The 23,391-nt window shown below is 39.4% G+C and overlaps 1 protein-coding gene across 7 annotated transcripts in view; it reads right to left on the reverse strand.

The window, feature by feature from the left end:
• The window catches only part of LOC127439453 (zinc finger protein 883-like), an 80,817-nt gene that overhangs the window by 11,987 nt on the left and 45,439 nt on the right, over positions 1–23,391 (reverse strand). For 3 of the 7 annotated variants that reach the window (XR_007896942.1, XR_007896941.1, XR_007896943.1), the window contains one exon: positions 22,658–23,231. The exons of 2 other annotated variants lie outside the window; for them this stretch is intronic. The gene's annotated coding sequence lies outside the window, so the exon portion shown is untranslated. Of the gene's footprint in view, positions 1–1,838; positions 2,519–2,611; positions 2,822–22,236; positions 22,252–22,291; positions 23,232–23,391 lie in introns of those variants that run through there. 2 more of the 7 variants (XR_007896945.1, XR_007896944.1) reach the window with 2 other exon arrangements.

A 23,391-nucleotide genomic window follows, 5' to 3' on the forward strand; every position in this document is an offset into this window, starting at 1 on the left:
ATATCTATATTACGGGTAAAACAATCTATTCTCTGCATCACTTATATTTTCCCACGTATAAGGGTATTGGATCTCTGCTTATCCAACTTCCCATTCACAGGCTTTGATAACTGTATAGTAAAATTGGCTATAGTGTTTTTTTATATTTTTTTATTCCCAGTGCACTTTTTAAATTATTGTGGTTGCATAGTGATTTGCCTCAATCTGGGTGGTGGTGGATGAATCCCAGTTGCCTCCGTGTCTGAGACCATCAACCCACGCATCTTATCATGTGACTTGTTGAGTGCGTTGCCATAGAGACATAGTGCGTGGAGGCTTCATGCCATCCACCGTGGCATCTGTGCTCAACTCACCATGTGCCCCACTGAGAACGAACCACATTATAGCGACCACAAGGAGGTTACCCCAAGTGACTCTACCCTCCCTAGCAACCGGGCCAATTTGGTTGCTTAGGAGACCCAGCTGGAGTCACTCAGCACACCCTGGGATTTGAACTAGTGAACTCCATGGGTGGTAGCCAGCGTCTTTTACCACTGAGCTACCTAGGCCCCCTGGCTATAGTGTTCTTTGGAAATATATCCTTTGAGGCGTTACTGGGTAGAGTCACATAAAAGGAGGTTTCATCCATCTTGTCAGGAGCCTCGGTGTAATGAAATCTACAATGATGGAGTCCCCTTAATATTCTGCAACTGCTTAGCCTCGATCCAGCCATTAAATTTGTCCAGCCAACCCGCCACTTTATAAGACAATACCTTTTACCTTTTTCTTTTTTTCTTGGCTAAGATTTTCTCTACCGACCCTTTTATCTTCTGTAATTCAAGCTCGTAGAAGGTCCCATTTATTTTCTCTCCGTCGTAATCCTTCAGCCTGTATACAGGGGGTTTCCTAGGCAATTGTTTGTATTAAAAACGTCATACGTGTATGTCTGCTCATAACCTTTTATAAAGGGGGCCCTTAGTTTTGATACTTTAACAGCATCTCCAACTTGAAACTTTAATTTAGGTGGTTTGTATGGAAATTCCTGAGTATATAGATTCTTAAACTTTAAAGGAACTGTCTTCATTAACTTCCGAAGGTTTCATTTTAATACTTCTATGGTAAGAATGATTATAAGTGTGAACCATTTCTTTTAGCTTATCTAAATACTTATGAGTGTTGATTTGTTTCTTTCTTTCTTTCTTTTATTTTTTACGCCATGCCAGCTTCTATGGCTATATTCTATGAGTGTTGAAGGCTGTAAAATATTTCCACATTTTAGTCTTTAGAGTCCTATTATACCTTTCAACAACAGAGGCTTTTAATTCATTACCAGTTGTAAAGTGCACTATATTTTTTTAACAAGTTTTGAAAAGGACTTGTTTAAAAATTCTTGACCTTTATCAGTTTGCAACTTTTTGGGTGAATGACTGCTTTTCAGGTTTTTCTTGAAAGCCTTTGTCACACACCCCGCTGTTTTGTTTTTTAGAGGTTGAACCTATGCAAATTTGGATAAAACATCTATGCATGTTAACAAACTTGTTGCTGTTATTTTTATTTGACAGACTAGACATATCTACTAAATCAGCCTGCCATTGATCATCAATATTAGATACAAATATGTTTCTTTTAAAGTTTATTCTAGAGGTGTAATTGTCTTGTTCAGATAACCATTCAGCTAAATCCTTATCACTAACCCTACACCCCTCCTCCCTAAGAACTCTCTGTAGAGACTGTCGACCTCCAAACTCCCCTGGATTTGAAACATCATAGTAAATTTGTTTCATTTGCTTAAGAGTCATCCCTTCAGAAAAAAAGTCAAACAAATGCGCAATTGTAAAATACAAAAGGGTTTATTCACCCAGTTTACAGATTAACAATTATAATTGGATACTCTAAACAATGCATAAACAGGCGACATTCCCTTTCATAGTAATGCATTAAACAAGATACAGTATCTTTTACAGCTCTAGAGATATCTGTATTCAGACCATTGACGAGATGATAAAGACAGGCTTCAGACACGTATGTATACAACACAAGTAAATACTCCCATTTACAGGGGTAGACAGTGTAAAACATTTCAGGGATCAGTGACGTTAGAAAAACATTTAAAGGTATTTCACATTTTACAGAATCAGCAATCATTTCACCCCAATATTTAGGATCCACCAAGGTGTGCATTTCAAGCGTAGCTCTTTTTAGCTCAGTGAAAGGTTTTGCATCGACAGACAAGGGGTTTTTAAAGTGGGCCCGGCAAGCCAATTTGTCAACTACGAGTTAAAACAGAAGGCCCTTCAACTCAACTCTGCATTCTGTCTCGAGTCATGCAGTTCCCCATCTTCAAAGTCAAAAGCACCATAATAAGTCAGAGGAGCCTGGGATTCTGTAAAGTTTCTGTGATAGAATGATCTAGTTATCTTGTTAACCACTTCTTGAGTCCTTTTGTCCAGGTCCTGTTGCAGCTGTTTGAGCTTTTCTTTTATGTACGTTTCAGGTCTCAGTTCAATTAAATAATCCTCAACCAGCTTCTGAATCTTGTCTAGAGGTAGAAAAAAAATTGAGTAGATGAAGAGCCTTAGAAAGCAGAATCTTTAACCAAGGTATGTGTATTTTAGCTATTATTTCTTCAAACCTTCTGCTGAAATAACCGTAGTCCACTTCAAAGAGACAGCTATGACATCTTTGGCTGGGGTGGTCCACAGCGCAACTGGCACAATTTTTCTGCAGATCCCAGTCTATGATCACTCCCAGCAGAGAGGCCAGAAGGCCTTGGCAATCTTGAGGATTCTTGTGAAGGTCACTCCGTAAAGGCTTTCAGGGTCATCGTGATCCTCCGGGGGTTCTGTAGGAAGAGCGTGAGACAACGGTATAAAGACAGGTTCGTTTGGAACCTCCGGCTCCGCAGGAGGGGTGGTAGGAAGACTCTGGTTCGACAGATCGTAAGAAGGTAGAAAACACACTTTTTCAGATTCACACCATTGCCACGGTGCCTCTGGATCTTCAGCATCCCTATTCTCAGGAACTTAAAGTCAAACCACTCATCGCGAGAGCTGTCTGAAATATATCCAAATGCTGCGGAAGCTATGCTGCCAGTTCTTCTCTTTTAAGCAGTATGAACCTTGAATAAGAAACTGCTTTTTATTAGAACCCTGAAACACGCCCCTTCCCTTAGATAGCATCATACCCTACAACATGTCCAAACATGCCAGTGCTCTACCCACTCTCCACAATGAGGACGTGGGGGGGTCGAAGTCCTCCACTGGCTAACACTTTTCTAAATGACATTTTCATACGGTATTTTATAAACACCCCAAAAATAGGAGTTTTGTTTAAAATACAAAAACATGGCATTAGACTTAAGATCTAACGGGTGACCAACCCTCACATGTTCAAATCCTGTCGACAGTAATTGGAACATTTTTATTTTTAAATATATATACATATATATATATATATATATATAGCACTACAATACAACTTGCTTTCTCTTCTTTCTTTCTTTCATTCTGTCTTTTTTTTGTAATAGTCTATAGGGTACAACAGGCACCTTTTTTAGGGGAGGACTATTTTTGACGGATGAAAAGGGACGGGGTCATAAATCACTCAAAAGCGTGGGAAAAAGGGCGAGGCTTTAGAGCCATAAATCAAAATGTGGGAAAGGCGTGGGGCTTAGGGTCATAAATCAAAGGGGCAGGGCTTAGAAAAGTGACAGATGCTGTCGTGCCTTTATTACTGTTGTACATCACCAGGTTGTCTTCTTTGATTGAGTGTCTGTCATGTGGTGAACATCAGTTAAGATGGCATTCCAGGGACCAGTTTATGGCAGGGCCCCTCTCTAACTGCCGGTGTGGAAGAAGATGTGCCACACTGTGATTGGACCATTGGTGAATGAACCTAAACAAATGCTCAGCAACATCAGATAAAATGCTAAGACAACTGCCAGGCACCTCTTACAGGGCAGGAAGGGGGAACCTTCTGCACCCTCCAAACTCATTCCTAACTGCCATAAATTCCTTCAGGACCTCCCTGATACACAACAGTGAGGGCCACAGAGATCTATTCTATAGATCTATAGGTTTGGATGTCTTAAATTAACATAAACTGCAAAACATCCACTCCATCTTCATGCAAAGCATGAACGGTTATTGACTGTTAACACAACAGTTCACGGGACAGACCTATTAACAGATAAACGAATGCATGGACGATGACTTAACCATTTCTTATCGTGTTTGGTCTCTATCTGTTCCATACAATGCATTTAATAATTTGAAAGATGTTTGGTAAAGAAATAATGCATGGGTAAAATGTTAAAGACACTATTTTAACACTGTGCTTTATGCTATGCAAATGAGTTCCACATGAGGGTGGGCAACACTGTGGCTATTTCAGACACCATTGGCCAATCACACTCCAGGATCGGAAAGGCACCAGATTTCAGTCTCCTCCTCATCAGAAAGGGATAAAAATGTCCCCCGGGTAGACACACCCTTGTCCTGCGTTTCCAGCTCGACGGAGAAGGAGACATTACACGTCCTGAGTTTCTGACCTGACGAGGAAAGAGGCTACAAAATAGTTGAGGTTAAGCTTTTGCGAGCAAAACCTTTTATATTGCTTTATTGCTGCACTCTAGCTGAAAAAGGGTCCCAGCATTGAGGGACCTTATCTGACCCTTACGGCCCCTCCAGCAGCACAGCCCAGTCCACAAATGACCTCTGCATCGGCAGACATTGCCTGTCCCACATGGCTCCTCAGTGACGCAGCCAGCCTGCAAACGACCCTGTGAAGATTCAACTGACCCAGCTGCCCAGTCCACTCTTTAAGGACCCTCTTGGCACAACCGAAGTTCAGCATCCTCCAGCCCAGCATGGCAATGACTACTGGATCGCAACTCTGCACCCTGCCCACTGCACGCTACACGCCTCGCCAGTGGAAGACGTCTCTATTGCCGGACTGATCACCCGACTGTGTGGAACATAAATATAAACTTACCAAACCTCTTTCTAGAGACCTTGGCATTAGTTTATACCTGCAGCATATGTTTTTCTAACTTGCTTAGATAAGTTACCTGGGATCAGCTTGTTACAAATAATAGGCATATTATTTGTTTAATGATAAATAAGCATTATTTACCACCATTTCGCCAGAGCCATTAGGTGGTTTCCCATAAGGAGCATTCCCATACAATTCTTTCCCATTGCTACATTCAGTTCAACAGCATTGCATTTATCCACTCTGTGTTCAAATCATTTATTTGTTTGGTTTAATTCAGTACGTTCCTTTTGGGTTATTAGTTTATTATCCTTTAGCGGTGCATATTCATTATTAGCATTATTAATCGTCGTATTTACTCATGCATATCTATTGTTAATAAATTTCATTAATTTTATTACAACTGTGTCTTCACTGTGTTGATGATCAGAGACTCTACTAGTTGTCCAAACTCTCACAAATCCTTCAGATAAATCAGCTGACCAACTCTCTAGTTTACATTAATTCTAAATTATCAAACAGCTCTTTTGGGAGTGTTCCTAAATTGTTAAGATAGTATTCTTAACTGGTGCCCCTTATTGCAAAGGGGGAGGGGTTATGAGTGTATCAGATGACCACAACTTAAGTGACACGTGATCTAAAATCACTATGTCATCGGTGAATTGAGTAAAAATTACTACAGTCATCTCACAAGATATCTTTGTAAGACGAAAATGATCTCTTGCAGTCCGCACTGTTGGCTGGCACTGATAAACTTCTCAGAGCTATTACATTTGGAAAGCGATCTTTTAAATCAACCAAAAAATGCTTTCCCTTTTTCCTGCAGTGATTGACGGAACTGTGCTCTGCAGGCAGGGCAGGCAGTAAACGCATGTTTTACAGTTAATTTACTTTTACAAATGTTTTTCTCCAGGTATCACCCACTTAGTTGAGGAGATGTGCAGTGCATGTTACGTGCACTGCATTCACAAACAGTGCTTTGAGACGTTTTGTTCATATATTCAGCATTGTCTGTAACAAAAGCAGTCACTTTATCAAAAGGAATTCCGTATTTCTAAACTGTTTCCACCACTGCTTGACTCAGTTTTAAAGTTTACCATCTCCAAACAAACACACACTATTAAAAAAGACTCCAATTCTAGAATTTTTTTCAGATAACATGTTTTTGTCATGATTACATGTCTTTCAAAAAGCTTCGGCAAGTACGTTTTTCTGAGCTGACCCAAGCTAGGTATAACCCCAATGTTTTTAGTGAGTTTTCCAGATTGCTTTTCATAGCAGGGTTGTCAAGGACATGAAGTGGAATATTACTGGAGCAGATAGCCTCTGTAAATTGATATAATTCTGTCCAACGCTGCAACTGTTCTTCAGTCTTTACATTAAACAGCTCGCTCATCATTTTTTGTACTTTAGCAGTCTCGCCTACTGTCCATTCAAGGCCTTGTGCATTTATGCAAAGCCGTTTCCATATGTTTGTCACAGCTTGATTTTCGCTTATAATCCATGAATACATGAGGCCCAACAATGGTAACATGCAGAACATCATCAGGAGTAGAAATACCTCTGAAGTGCTTCCGGGATTTGCTTCCAGCAACTTTGCTCACCGTGTGTAGACGCAGCTCATCGCTGCTCTCAGGTGCAGCCTCGTGGCACAAGGAAGTAACGTCCGACTTGAAACTGTGGCCATACAATCTCCATCTCGCTGGACGAGTTGAGATTACTCTGTGTTCCACCGAACACTCTAACGGATCCGAAGGATCATCGTTGTCATCGGATCTAAAGTTGTTTTAAAAATACGACAAACAGGCTACTTACACGGTTTAAGGCTGTTCAAATGAAAGACATTTTATATCAGCCCCACAAAAAAAGTAGACTAATAGCAAAACAACCGTATATCCGCTCTGAATGAATACTATTGGCTAGAACAAAGGAGCCTTTACCCGCCCTGAATGAATACTATTGGCTACAAGAGGAGCCGCTACCCACTCTGAATGAATACTATTGGCTAGAACAAAGGAGCCGTTACCTGGTCTGAATGAATACTACTGGCTACAAGAGCAGCCGTTACCCACCCTGAATGAATACTATTGGCTACAAGAGGAGCCGTTTCCCGCCCTGAATGAATACTATTGGCTACAAGTGGAGCCGCTACCCGCCCTGAATGAATACTATTGGTTACAAGAGGAGCCGCTACCCGCCCTGAATGAATACTATTGGTTACAAGAGGAGCCGTTACCCACTCTGAATGTATACTATTGGCTACGAGAGGAGCCGTTACCCGCTATGAATGAATACTATTCAGAGAGGATGTCCATCTACAGGTCAGACTATTTCAAAGGTTGTTAGGACGGATGGTAATGGTTGTCATTCTGTATTTCAGGGAACCAGGGTTATGGTAATAACATAACGTTTTTTTTCCACACCCCACACTTTTCATTTCCTGGAAACGTTGTTGGTTCTGGGAATTCGTAGTCAGTATCCGAGTTGGAATCTGAATAACTGTCATTTTCAGAATCTGTTTCTGAAACCTTAGGAATAGCACAATCAAGCAAAAACATTGGAAATGATTCACACGAAGACAACATCTTATTTTATGCAATTTAAACGCAGGTATATATCTTCAGCTTCACAAGTTGAGTAACCAGGCAGTTTAGTACAGAGGTAAAACATGAAAAAATGAACACATTCAGTTCAATCTGTTTCAGTTTGTTGTGTCGAAATAGAAACAGAAGTGTCAGTATGAAAGTGAAAGTGTGCTTTGCCAGTGCGTGAATAACTTTCGGTTATCCTTTAAAGCTACAGTCACAGACTACGTTCCTTTTGATCAAATATGCATCTGTGATGCTTTAAATAGATATTATCATAGATTTCCAATAAAATAAATTGTTTTACCTCAACGATCTAATTAAGAGTGAAAAAAGCACGGTTATTTTATTCAACATGCTGTTTGACCTTTTACGCATGCCCTTATGCAATGTAATTTTCTCATATGTTGGTATTGTAATATTATTAGTAGTAATTTCTTAGCAAGTATTATTATTATTATTTACATACAATTATTCATGTATTACTGGAGCAGTAAAGTACCTTCCTCAAGGGTACAACAGCAGTGTCCCCCACCTGGGTGAACTGAACCTCAACCCACTGGTCAGGAGTCCAGAGTCCATATTGTATTATTCTATTGAGCAGTTGTAGCTTCCCTGTGTCTGCCTCTGTTACCCGATCCTGTAGTCTGTCAGTCAGCTGCGTCTGATACAGGACCAGCATAGCCATAGTGTTGGCCAATCTGACTGTTAATGCCTCTGACGCATATGCCTTTTTTAGCATGGCATCAATAGTCCTGCACTGCTTGGATGGACAGGTAGGGTCCTTGTCCCCACTGGTGAAGGTGAAACCTTGTGCCAGCACTGTGACCGTGTCCCCAATCGTGGGGAACGTACCCAAGCCAGCTTCTTGGGCTCCAGCAGTGTGTAGTAGGCACTCCGCTGTTCTGGAGCCTGAAGGGGTGGAAGCCGGGTTGCTCCAGGATGAGCGCACTAGCTCCACAAAATCCTGGCATAAGGGAAGGGCTTGTTGTGGAATATTTTTCTCCTCCTGTCCTATCAGCCAGGGAACGTCCGTGGCAGCAGCTGCACACTGCAGAAGAGCCCGGAACTCCTCCCTTTGCGATACATGTGGTAGGGGCGGTAAGGAGTCCCCCGCTGTGGCCTATCCAACTGGCATGTCAGGGTCAGACACGTCCGACCTAGATGCCATAAATGACAGCACATCCAAAGCTTGGGCACTTCTGTGGTGACTTTGTGGGAGGACGCTGATGTCTACGTGGGGAAGGCGAGCGGTACGTTAGCAGCGACCACCTGCCTGCCCTACCCTCCCCTTGAATGGCGTCGCCTTGGGGGCGACCAGTTCGCCTCCTGTGAGAGGTGCCTGCGCCTCTGCACCAGTGGTGGAGAGGGAGAGGGGGACCCAGGGTTCCATGGGCGCTCTCTGGAACCAGTAGCGGGAGGGGTCTTCATGGACCTTTGTGAAGGTCCTTGGACCACCGAGCTCAATCTCCCCTGGTCATAGGAGAGAGACTCCACTGGGGAGAGCGCTGCTCTCCTGCATTTAGTTCTCCTTGAGAACTTCCCGCACGGAGAGCAATCAAGGTCACCCGCCAGTGCCCTGGCTACATGGTCAGGCCCAAGGCATTTGGCACAGGGGAATGCTTGTCCTGTCTGGGGAGCTTCGCTGGACACTGGTCACACTGGTGAAAACCAGCTGATGACCCTGTGGAGCACACTGACATGGCGTGGGCGTCAGTGTCGAGCTTCTATAATGCAGGCGGGATCGGTGCCGAGTGTATCAGTGCCGCATGTCGACAGTAAGCACAGCTGCACTAGGAAAGCCCGAGGCTTGGAAGGAGCACGTGGGCCCGAGCTGTAAGGTAGCTGAAGCCGAGTAAATTGGCATAGGGGATGGCGCCGCGAGCCCGCAGGGTCACCCTACAGTACCACAATAGCTCAACACAGTATTTACTAACAAGCTTGTTAGTGGAACAGAGAATAATGGCTGCTTGCCAATCTCAAAAGAGGTGTCAAAACCGGCTCTACTCAGTAAAAACTGATGCGAGACTAAGGCAAGAACAATCTCAAAAACACACAAAAGTGTATTTTACTGTGTCACAATGTAATTGTAGGTTTAAATTCAGCCAAATTCCAGAACAAAGATGCATGAAGACATCTGTGGTCTGACTCAGTGGAAGTGAGAGAGAAAATGGTGATATGCTACGTCCCTCTCACACAAAGTGTGCCATTGTTTTGTAAACAGAGATGTCCTCCCTACATGTGTATTCCAAAATACAGTGTGCTAATTTGTAATATTCCCCAGACTGAAAAACTCCAGCGCGCTCTCCATTGCATGTCTTCAGAGAAGCAAAAAGAAAAGTGGAAGTTATTTGAGAATAAATATACATGGCTTAAAGTTTGCTTGAATTTCTAATGTGTTAATAATGAAATTTCAGTTTTAGTGGTTCACTTCTACCAATCATTGTACCGTACTTATCATCGTACTGTACTGTTGCGTGTTCAGGATTTTGCTTCCCATGTGGTCTAGTGGTTAGGATTCCTGGTTTTCACCCAGGCAAACTGGTTTACACTCCTGGTATGGGAACATCTATTTTTTATTGTCTTTTAGTTACAAAAGTGTTGTCACGTGTAATGTATTTTCTTTAGGATAATAAAGCCACATTTACTTGAAATATGAGTATGTTAAAAAAATTTACAGACTTCATTTTAAATACATGTCATTCGATTTTTGTATTATTATTATTTGTATTGAGGCAGGGAGTTTGCAGTAGTTTCTAAGCGACAAGGAATCTGGAATAACATTCTTAGGGTCCCTGTCATATGACTCTGAAGTCATTGTATTGTTTCTTCCTCTTAATTGTAATACTTGTACTGTGATTCCTGAAATGTATTTTGTTTACGACTTGTAAGTCGCCCTGGATAAGGGCATCTGCTAAGAAATAAATAATAATCAAAGGTGTTTCTGATGACGTCCAGTGGATTATATTTTGCATCTTTGGTTACTGTCGTTGTCACTTACGACATTTTTCTCCAATGATGACAAGTTCATAGCTCAGTTGGTTAGAGTGAAAGAAACTTCCACCCGGCTAGCTCAGTTGGTAGCGCATGAGATTCTTAATCTCAGGGTCATGGGTTCAACCCTGCGTTGTAGTAGGAATTCGAGATTGACCAGGCACCGGACACCAGGAACAAAGATTTCTTCAAAAAGCTTGATTATAATGTGCACAAAGGAATCAGCAGAACATTAATCCCAATGATCAGCTGGCTGACTTAAAGTTACAAGCAAGTGCATTCTATTTTATACATACATTTACGTCACATTGAATGTTCTCTAGGGTTTCATCACAGATCACAAGCAGGTTGTTATTCATTACTGACAGTTCACCTGCAGTTTAGTTTTAACCAACTGAACACAAGACCCTTTCCCCAAGTCATGCTAGATCAATGGTTCTCAAACTATGGGGCGCAGGAATGTGTCAATGGAGGCACGATCTCTGTCCTTTTTTTTTTTGGAGGACAGTTTGGATTATTTAAATAAAATAAATTATTACATATTTAAAAATGTTTTAAACTTAAAAATAACAAAATTAAAAATAACACAAAAAGATTTTGTTTAACATGCTAATAATGTTCCTTAGCAACTGTGATGTGATTTTTCCGCCGAGAAGTTAACTGTTATCAGCAGCACGCTTAGAGTGAAACAGCTTAAGTGAGAAGTGGACAGTTTTGTGACAAAGGGATAGCCTTGTGCCAAAGCCGTGGAAGTTCCAGCAAAACGCAGAAGCCGAAAATATGATGAAGCTTATTTAAAAAGGGCTATGCACTGAGGCCTCGATGTGTTGTATGCGGTAAACTACTGGCAAACGATAGTATGTGGCTCTGCAAGCTACGGCAGCATCTTGAAACAAGGCACCCTACCTTTAGTATCTAAACCTGTAGAGTTTCAGAGGAAGCTCAGTGGGTTAACAGGACAAAAAAAGTTGTTGAAGTCTACAGCACTGTTAACATGGAGGCTACAGAGGCTTCTTACTGTGTGGCTTTATGCATTACCAAAGCTGGGAAGCTGCACTACATAGGTGAGAAACTACTACTTCCAGCTGCAATGGATATGTGCTCGGTGATGATAGGAGAGAAAGCAGCATCACAGTAGACGTGATCCCACTTTCAAACGACACAGTTTCACATTGTATTGAGGAGATGGCCACTGATGTAAAAGAGCAGCTCTAGAAAGTGTTTGTCAGAGCCCATATTTTTCAGTTCAGATAGATGAATTTACTTATATATCTAATGCTGCATAGCTACTGGAGTATATTCATTTTGCTACAGCAATAGAATTAAAAGAGAAATTTCTGTTTTGCCGACCACTTTCAACACGAACAACCGGTGAAGAGTTTTTTAAACTATTGAATGGTTTTGTCCAAGACACTGGCCTTGATTTGGGACGTTGTTTTGGAATTTGCAGTGATGGAGCACAGTCTATGACAGGACAGCATAGGGGGCTTGTGACAAGTGTACAAGAAGTGGCCCCCACAGCAACCTGGAATCATTGTATGATCCACAGACAGGCATTGGCTGCTAAAAAGATGCCAGAGGAGCTTAGCAATGTACTTTCTGTTGCAGTGAAAATTGTAAACGTTATAAAGTCACACCCAGTTAATTCAAGGATTTTTGCCATTTTATGCGAAGAGATGGGGGAAATCTGCACCCAATTGTTGTTACATGCAGAAGTCCATTGGCTGTCCAGGGGTAAGGTGCTGACAAGTCTATGTGAAATGCCCGAGGAAGTACGTATTTTTCTCGCAGACAATAACTCTCCACTTTTACAGCATGTCAGTGACACTCGTTTGATATCCTTGTTGTCATATCTATCTGACCTATTTGAGCGACTGAATTCTCTGAATGTGTCACTTCAGGGACGAGATGCAAATGTTTTCATTGCTAATGATCGGATAGAAGCATTCATTAACAAACTTAAACTGTGGTCTTCACGTATGCAGCAGAGATCTGTTTGTATATTTTCAACACTGGAGGATGTTGTGGAACAGTGTGCTGATCTGTCAGTTGACAGTATCAAGGACATAATTGTTGAGCGCTTAGGGGACCTGCAGGAGCAGTTTCATGCAAACTTTCCTGAAGTGGGAAAAGACAAATGTAATCAGTGGATCAGGAACCCATTTACCTTTAAGCCGAAACCCACAGATGTGCTGTCTTCAAAAGAAGAGGAAAGCCTTATCGACTTGTCAAGCGTCAAGGAGCTGCAGCAGAGATTTTCACAAATGCCAGTTGCAGACTTTTGGTTATCAGTGGGATCTGAGTTTCTTGAGTTAACAGAGCGGGCCCTGAAATCCCTCATTCTGTTTTCATCCACATACCTATGCGAGTCCAGATTCTCAGCATTAACTGCAATCAAAACAAAGCATCGCTCCCGGCTTTCTGTTGAAGATGACTTGCGTCTCTTCCTTTCTACACTGCAACCCCGAATTCTACTGCTTTATACAGCGAGGAAACAAACACACCCCTCCCACTGATAAGGTAGGAATAATGGATGTTACAGAATTAGTCTATCATTGTGTGTGTGGTGCCATATTTCTTAAAATGTTTGTGAAGTTTTATTTCAGCTGCTTCCATTTTTATTGTTTTTGAATTTAAGATTAATATTTCTGAAACTCATACTGATCTACACTGATCATATCCCCTCCACCTTTTATTCATTATGTTGTAACATACAGTAAGATTTCCAGTTTGTTGTATTGTTTTAGTAAACAGGGGAGGTGTAGTCATTTTTTATAACTCAGGGAGGCTCACTATGACAAAGTTTGAGAACCCCTGTGCTAGATCGACAAAAAGCATATGCTTGCAGTTGGAACATGGTTTAAGTTCCTCTTTCTTAGGAACTGAATTTGTGTTTCCTTTTCTTAAAACATTGCTTATAGTTTTGGAAAGCATATTTAATCATTTACTGTATTAATCATTTACTGATACAATAGCTCAAAACATAGCATTATAAAGTAATCTCAAAACTTAGCATATCACAGAACACACAACTGAACACACATCCTGAATCTCACTCTCACAGGAATCATTTTTAAATTCAAATTGTAGATGTTTCTTAGAGGCAATGGAGCAATGTCTGAGTCTGCTCACATTTTATGCAGTATTGCAACAAAATTACATATTTGTCTTTGTCAGATATGAATTACTATTGTAAAATGTGTAGATCATTTATAGATATAAGCAGACATAGTACATATTGAAATAAATAATCGTAATTTTCAAGATCATGTAGATTTACACTCTACAATATCAGGAAGATAAGACCCTTCCTCTCTGAACATGCCACACAACTGCTTGTTCAGTCACTTGTCATAACTAGACTGGACTACTGTAACGCTCTCACTGCAGGCCTCCCTCTCCAGAATGATCCAGAATGCAGCAGCACGTCTGACCTTTAATGAACCAAAGAGAGCGTATGTTACACTACTCCTTGTTTCTCTCCACTGGCTGCCAGTTGATGCACATATCAAATTCAAGGCTCTGATGCTGGCATACAGAACAGTCACTGGGTCTGCTCCAGCATACCTAAAATCATTTATGCAGAGCTACGCACCCACTAGAAGCCTGCGTTCGGCTAAGGAACGTCGCCTTGTTGTACCAAGAGGCACCAAAACACTTTCCCGGACTTTCAGCTTCATCGTACCACATTGGTGGAACAACCTTCCCAACTCCATCCGTGAAGCTGACTCACTCTCAGTCTTCAAAAAATGACTAAAAACACATCTGTTTCATGAGCACTTAACCAGTCATTAAAAAAAAAAAAAATCCTGTTGCACTTTATTCTGTTTTGAATACTATTATGATGCTAGTGATACTTTGTAATACAGCACTTTTCATACCACTGTCTCCTAAGATGATTCGCTTATGTTTTCCTCTTTTGTAAGTCACTTTGGATAAAAGCGTCTGCCAAATGAATAAATGTAAATGTAAATATAAGTAAATAATATGGTTTTCTACTGGAGCAACCTCAGGATGGCCAAGTGGTCTAATGTACCAGACTCAAAGACTCTGGTTTTCCAAAGAATTGGTTCTGGTGTCCAAATGGAGGTGTGGGTTCAAATCTGACTTCTAACAGTTAAACTTTACTTATTTTAATAGGAATAAATGTGTTCATTTTACTATAAAAGATTGTTTCAATGAAATAAAAAATTGTGCAGTTGATTTGTTCTTACGAAGTGCCCTTTAAATTACCAGGAGCCAGTAAATGCAGAACAATCAGAAAGGTGGTTTTGTCACCTTGTGTGCGCAGACTACCAGCTCGGCCAGCATGAAGCAGTGCTTCATCTTTAATGGACTGGCAGACATTAAAAAGAAAGAAATGCTCTACAAAGGATTAGAATATATTCCTACTGAATAAGGTGAGAAAAGCATTTGAAATACTTGTTTGAAGCAGACATTCTCTAAAGCAAACATGCAGCAGTAATTCACATAAACAGATCTATCAATTGATCCCCAAATCTTGTCACACACTCAAGTTTACCATTTAATTTGCATTTTAAATCAGACGAAAATATATTTCTTAACACAGATTGCATTATTGTTTATGTAAACAGACTACTTGTTGAATTCACTGAAAAATATTTTGAATCCAAACATGTGTTACAGTATTTAACTTAAGATGCTTTTAATATTGCAGACAACATATTACTTTGAAAAACCTGTACGTCGGCCACTGGATCGTGGTCATTTAGGCTGGGATGTGGACCATTGAGAACAGTAAATGATCTATTTACTGGAAGTAGCTCAAATGTGAAGTGCCCTCATTTAACATGCTATAGCGGGATCGACTCCAACTGCTGTTTACATTTCCTAAAGCATTATGAGGACGAATACAAAGTTTGACACTTTCCTTGTAACTGGGAGTAAAGACAAGTTCTTTTCACATGTAATGCCTTTATTTAAGCTCAGTGGAGTGCAAATCACATGACTAGATTTTGATATTAGCCACGCCCTAATTAAAGTGTTCCTAAATTGTTTTAAGAGTACCAATGATCAATTTGAAATTTGATTGTTGATTTAAACAAACAACTGAACACTTGTAGGCCTACTTTGATTGTTTTTCTGCATTTCCACCAGTAATGAGATATGCACTCAGAATGTGTACCCTTCCAGTTTCTTTTGTGATAGAAAAGTAAGTTAAGGCATTTCCATTGCTGCTGTGTCAAATATACTCAAGCCACAGCACACTACGCAGCTGCATGGGGACAAAGAGGTGGAATTTTAAAAACGACTCAATTAATGACCTGACACTACTTTTTGAAGAAATTCAAAACATACCTCTAATCGAAACATTTGCTATTTAGTTAATTCATATGTTTTTTGAATTGCAAATGGCAGACTACAATGCCGATAAAATAACTCAGTAGGACACTTGAACACTCATATCAACTTGCGATATAACCGATGAGAACAGAAGGATCCCTTGCAGGGGATTTAGTTCGAATGGTAGAGCGCTCCCTTAGCATGTGAGACGTAGCGGGGTCGATGCCCCCATTCTCTAAACAGTCTTAATGTATGGCCGTATTAATTACCAATGCGTTATGGAGAGAAATACAAAGTGTGCCAAAGTTTTGTAAACAGAGACGCCCTCCCTACACATGTATTTCAAAATACAGTCTGCTAATTTGTAATATTCCCCAGACTGAAAAACTCCAGCGCGCCCTCCATTGCATGTCTTCAGAGAAGCAAAAAAGCAGGTCTTTTATTTTAAGCAATGGAAGTTGTTATTTTAGAATAAATATACATGGCTTGAAGGTTGCTTGCATTTCTAACGTGTTTGCAATGAAATGTTTTAGTTCACTTTTACCAATCATTGTACTCTATACTACCTACTGTTGCATGTTCAGGACTTAGCTGCACTGATTGCCATATGGTCTAGCTGTTAGGGTTCCTGGTTTTCAGGCAGGCAGCCCTAGTTCGACTCCCAGGATGGGAACATCTATTGTTTATTGTCTTAATACGTCATTCGATTTTTGTATTATTATTATTTGTTTTGAGGCAGGGAGTTTGCAGTTGTTTCTAAGTGACAAGAAATCTGGAATAACATTTTTAGGGTCTGTGTCATATGACTTTGTGTCATCAAAGTTGTTTCTGGTGACGTGCAGTGAATTATATTTTGAATCTTTGGGTACTGTTGTTGTCACTTACGGCATTTTCTCCAATAATAAAACAAGTTCATATCTCAGTTGGTTAGAGTGAAAATAATTCACCATCAGTCAGCCTGGCTAGCTCAGTTGGTAGTGCATGAGACTTAATCTCAGGGTAATGGGTTCAAGCCCCACATTGTGCATCCTTTTTAAATTCAAATTGTAGATGTTTCTTAGAGGCAATGGAGCAATGCATGAATCTGTTCACATTTTATGCAGTATTGCAACAAAATTACTTATTTGTCTTTGTCTGATAGGAATTGCTATTGTAAAATGTGTAGATCGTTTATAGAAATAATGATAAGTATTAAAATATTGAAATAAATAATCGTACTTTTTTGGGTTATCTTCAATCCTTTCCTTTTTTTACAGTTGTCATTACATCATTTATTGAGCAAAAGTTGGTAAGTGCATGATAAAAATTAACCGGGACTTGATGCAATACACAGCCCTAGTCTATGCTGAAATAAATAATAAGGTTTTCTACTAGAGTAAACACAGCTTGTCAGGATGGCCCATTATTCTAAGGTGCCAGACTCAAGGGCTCTGTCTTTCCAAATAATTGGGTGTTCTGGTCTCCGAATGGAGATGTGGGTTCAAATCCCACTTCTGACAGTTCAACTTTACTTATTGTCAGGGCTGTTTCTAGCCTTTTGGGGACCCTAAGCAGGATTTCACAGTTTCTCCACTTACCCCACCTATGCGTTTTGATTAATTGTAACCCACCACCTTCCCCATCTCCACCTTTTAAAATTAGATTACTCTTCTATGGGGGGTTCTGCCTCGTCCATGGCCAGGCATGAGTCCTCGAACCAAGTTAGGTTTGATGCCAAAGTAATGTACCTTTGTAAATCATGTACTGCTATTACTTGCACAGCTATCACATACCCAGCATTTCTTCAATAAATAGTCCAACTAAATATATTGTGTGATTGGTGTTTTGTCCCAAACCACTGTACATGGTCTTAAGCCTACTGTCTTGTAAACATTTGTATGAGCACACATCTGTATGAGCAAACATACAATGTACAAATAAACATTTAGATATTTACTGAGGCAAAAAAATAAATAAAGTTGATTAAACCTCTTGCAGATTCTGTTAATGTTACAAAGGTAAACGTTATCATCTTATAAAGCCTGGCGACTGTTCATGCAAACTGCAAAGTCCCTTGGATGATGATGTTAATGTTACAATTTGATGACCCAAAATTATTTCAAAACCACATCAACCTAAAATGACCATATTCACATGGTCAGAAATATGTGATTTTAAAAGGACGAGAATATAACATCAATATTAACTAGATTGAAAAGTTTGTGGACAAACTTTAGGTTGGCTTGAGAAAGCCTAGCCTGAAAGTTTGAAGTAGTTGTAAAAGCTTGAAATTTGAAGGTTTTAAGTTTGTAGTTATAAGTTTAAGTAGTAGTTTTAAATGTTCAAAGTTTAGATAGATAGATAGATAGATCATTTGGTTGCTAGGTAGTTACCAAGGTGATACTTAACAAGGCTTCTTGCTATCCTGAGTGAAATAAGTCAACCCGGAAGTCCCTATGATGTTCTGGTGCAGAGATATGTGATTTGTTACTTGGTAGCTAGGTTGCTAGGGTAACCCCATCTGGTTGCTAGGAAGTTACCAGGGTGATACTTATCAAGGCTTCTTGCCATCCTGAGTGAAATAAGTCAACCCAGAAGTCTCTATGATATTCTGGTGCAGAGATATGTGATTTGTTACTTGGTTGCTAGGGTAACCCCATGTGGTTGCTAGGCAGTTACCAGAGTGATACTTAATGAGGCTTCTTGCTATCCTGAGTGAAATAAGTCAACCCGGAAGTCTCTACAATTTTCTGGTGCAGAGATATGTGATTTGTTACTTAGTTGTTAGGGTAACCCCATATGGTTGCTTGGCAGTTACCAAGGTGATACTTAACAAGGCTTCTTGCTATCCTGAGTGAAATAAGTCAACCCGGAAGTCTCTATGACATTCTGATCCTGAGATACCCATGTGGTTGCTAGGGTGCTCTAAATGGTTGCTAGGGCATGGCTAAGTAGTTTCCATGATGATACTTGAAGACGGATTGCTCACCCAATTCAAACAAGCCAACTGAATGGTGTCTGTAGGACATTCAGTCTGTAGGACATTCTGATCTGGAGATATCCATCTAAGCCATTTTGAATGGCAGTCAATTGGTTTTGGTTGCTAGGGTGCACTAAATGGTTGCTAGCTTGTATGCAGTTGCTAGGGTGTTAAAGTGATAGAGTGAAAGAAAGAATAAAAAGAGTGATGTAAAGATATAAAAAGAAAGTGATGGAGTGATAGATAGAAAGTATGAGTGGTGGAGTTATGGGATGTAGCTTGAATCCTCTAAAGGAGTTATTACAGGAAAAAGTTTTCATACCTTGAATGGAAGTCAAAGAGACATGAGGCCCATTCAGAAGTCCGATACTGGAATATCGTAATTCCGATCATTTAGAAAAGATATAGCACACTATTTGGGATTAGTCTGAAGGTCTGTGCCGAGTTTGGTGCATGTAGCTTAAAAGCTCTAGGAGGAGTTAGATTCAGAAATTTTAGTCTCAGAATAAAAAAACAAATAATAATAATAATAATAATGATAATAATGTTTAAATAGGATTTCAGTAGGTTGGCTTTCTCAAGCCAACCTAATAACTAGACTGAAAAGTTTGTGGACAAACTTTAGATTGGCTTGAGAAAGCCTAGCCTGAAAGTTTGAAGTAGTTGTAAAAGCTTGAAGTTTGAAGGTTTTAAATTTGAAGTAGTTATAAGTTTAAGTAGTAGTTTTAAAAGTTCAAAGTTTATAAATTATAAGACCATTCAGTCTATCAGATAGATAGATAGATAGATAGATAGATAGATAGATGTGTTTTTCTACTTGGTTGCTAGGGTGAGCTAATTTGGTTGCTACGCAGTTACCAGGGTGATACTCAAAAGCCTCCTTGCTACCCTGAGTCCAATGAACGAAACCAGAATCTCTATGATGTTCTGGTGCAGAGATATGTGATTTGTTACTTGGTTGCTAGGGTAACCCCATCTGGTTGCTAGGCAGTTACCAGAGTGATACTTAATGAGGCTCCTTGCTATCCTGAGTGAAATAAGTCAACCCGGAAGTCTCTACGATTTTATGGTGCAGAGATATGTGATTTGTTACTTGGCTGCTAGGGTAACCCCATCTGGTTGCTAGGAAGTTGCCATGGTGATCCTAAAAAGGCTGCTTGCTGGACTGAGTGTAATGAGTCAAACCGGAAGACTATATGTCATTCTGATCCGGAGATATCCATGTAAGCCATTTTGAATGGCAGTCAATGGGTTTTGGTTGCTAATGTGCACTAAATGGTTGCTAGGTTGTATGCAGTTGCTTGGGTGTTAAAGTGATAGAGTGAAAGATAGAATAAAAAGAGTGGTGTGATGTAGAGACAGAAAAGAAAGTGATGGAGTGATATATAGATAGATATGAGTGGTAAATTAGATAGAGCAGCTAAAGGCATATTAAAGGCCTTCTGTGTGGCTGTATACTTTTGAATTTTTGACAGTTGGAGTTTGAATAGTCTGAACATTCCATCAGTGTAAGTGAATGGGGATTTTTCCGATGTTTGATCATCCACTGTGGGAAAACCATAAGTCCGATCATTTAGAAAAGATATAGCACACTATTTGGGATTAGTCTGAAGGTCTGTGCCGAGTTTGGTGCGTGTAGCTTAAAAGCTCTAGGAGGAGTTAGAGTCAGAAATTTTAGTCTCAGAATAATAATAATAATAATAATAATAATAAGTTTAAATAGAATTTCATTAGGTTGGCTTTCTCAAGTCAACCTAATAAGTAGAGTTCATAACTGTTACTGACTTGCATTTGATTCACTGCTACTTTAGTTGCTTTACACTGCTGGGACTGGTGCTGACACTGACTCATGCACTGATCGAGTTTAGCACACAGTTTCTAACTTAATTCTTATCTTTTGTCAATATAACTCGACGATAGGAAGCAGTACAGTATTTCAGATGGGGGAAACTGCCGCGGAGGTCCTGGTCCTGCCTAGCGCACAGGCCGGGTTGCTATAGATGCAAATACACAGCCACTATGATTATAAAATGCTATGCTATGGCAGGCACGGTGATACTTGGACGAGCTGACTGTCCAGTTAAAGTGACGAGAAAATAAAAATAAATAAAACCATACAGCCAGCTATCCCGGTTTAGCTACACATTTAATGTCATCATAAAAACAGGTACTTGGATTTTTGCTGTGCTGGCGTCAAAACATTCCACATGAAAAAAAAAAAGATTTATCAAAACGTTTTGCAGCTAAACATCACACTGAGCAGGAGAAAAACAACAATATAAATGATAAATTCACTTAACATTGATTCTTACCAAGAGTTGGCTTCTTCATAAAGAAATGTATAATTTTTTTTTTCTTTTTTCTCTGTTTCATGTTAGTGCTGCACTGTAAACCACAGTACAGAATAACTTGGGAAACGGACTAATGAGAAACGTCTTTGTGGTGTGAATTTGACAAACACCAGTGTCTGTACAGCTCAAAATCACAGCAATGTGAATATAATTATATATATATATATATATATATATATATATATATATATATATATATATATATATATATATATATATATATATATATATATATATATATATATATATATATATATATATGCTTTGTTTTTTTTATATATGTTATGTTTTTTTATATATGTTTTTAATATATGTTATGTTTTTTTTTGTTTTTTTTTTTACATGTTATAAGTTTTTTGATATACACTATATCCATTTTGCTACATTTTGCCATTTAAAAAAAAAAAAAAACAATTGGAAAAATCCATATTGGAAGAAAATGGGGGTAAAAAAAAATAAATAATTGACCATTCCAAAAAGATTAACAAAAAAAAAAGTAAAAGTGTCTGCCAGCTTTTACTCAAAAATGCCCAAACTATCTTATAGACCTTACAAATCACATTCACACAGTATATCGGTCAAATGAAGAGAAATGCAGGAAACACAGCAATGCAGTTAATCAAAAGGTCTATGTGTGAAATTAAAAGCAGTGTGGCTGACAACAGCAGACTTACAACTTTAGAGTTTACTGCATTCACAGTGACACGGATTCTTTCTCACAAGACTGTTCTTGTGGTTAGGATATATTGGTTATACCTCATTGGCTTGATTTACAGTCATGTATCGTTAAGTAACGTGGATTTGGTATTTTGTTGCATTTTCATTTTCCTGGGAACACCTGCTTTCCCCCGAATGTTATGCAAATCAAGGAAAGTGGGAGAGGGCATCATATTTAAGTCTGTCACGGTAAGGCCATGATTCTTGTGCCTTTTAGTGTGAAAGTCCCCAAAATATTACTTACATAAGAATAGAACTGTGAATTAAATAAATTGGAATGAAATATCTGATTTGCTGATGGATTCTTTTTAATACAATACAGCTCCAGACCTGTATGCATGGATAGTATGCATATTAAACAGCTCCAGACCTGTACTCATGGTTAATATGAATATTAAACAGCTCCAGACCTGTACGCATGGATAATGAGGGCATTTTTTATTTGGCTGAAGTGAAATGTCTTGAGTAAATTCAAACCACACATGGAAACTCAGCCATTGTAATAGAATTGCAGTACTCTGTCATTCCAAGAGTACTGGAGTATGTTTCTTCTAGTTTTCTATTCTACAGCAGTGATGCTGTGTGACCTGTTCAATTGTAACATCTTGATTTAATAGCCATACCTGTTTACCTATTTCTCTGTAAAGACATTTAAACTGATCTTTTTAACTGGAAATAAAAACAGTTTCAACACAACTTGGAAACATGCAGCCCATAATGTCTTTCTGGAACCACAGATCATTTTTGCTTCAAATATGAATGTGACTTAACAAGCATTGGCAGGTGGCTGTCTGCCACAATAAGTACTTTTATTTGTGTTACAACAGTCATTTTCCTTGATATTCTGTTTCGAGTTCAAGTTAGACATTCATTGTAAAGAAGCCTTTGTTAGACAATCATTTAAATCACCTCATTGATTGCAATGGAGAGATGATTGTTTGCACCAGCAGCAATATAATTGAGAGGTCTTTATACAGTGCCCGTTAAATGAAATGGACTGCCTCTATCACATACAATTATAATACGCCTGTTAGCACGTTCTGTAAAGTATTCATTTTGATTTGATCTATTGCGCCTACAATTAATAACAGAAAATTCTGTATCGCTTGTGACTTGTCCCATCCTATTTCTACACAATGCTTTTACAGTGCGATATGAAGCAATAATAAATGTGTTAAAAGGTTTATGTGTCAAGTTCTTCTCATTCATTAACACGGTACAGTCTTTGTTTTGGTCTGCTCTTTTAAGTATATGATCATCTTCAAAGTAAGCAGCACAGAGCTGGCTGCAGCATCCCACCACAACCACCAGGATGAGTATCTTCATCATCATCATCATCTTTAGCAACACCTGTAACATAGTGAGACACACTGCACATTACTGTGACACATACACACATTACTGTACAGTGACACACACACACACACATACACAACTGTACACTGACACACACACACATTATGTACAGTGACACACACACACACACAAACATTTTAAAGAGTGCATTACA

This window comes from Myxocyprinus asiaticus, unplaced genomic scaffold (genome assembly GCF_019703515.2).
Source record: "Myxocyprinus asiaticus isolate MX2 ecotype Aquarium Trade unplaced genomic scaffold, UBuf_Myxa_2 HiC_scaffold_52, whole genome shotgun sequence".
Lineage (NCBI taxonomy): Eukaryota > Metazoa > Chordata > Actinopteri > Cypriniformes > Catostomidae > Myxocyprinus > Myxocyprinus asiaticus.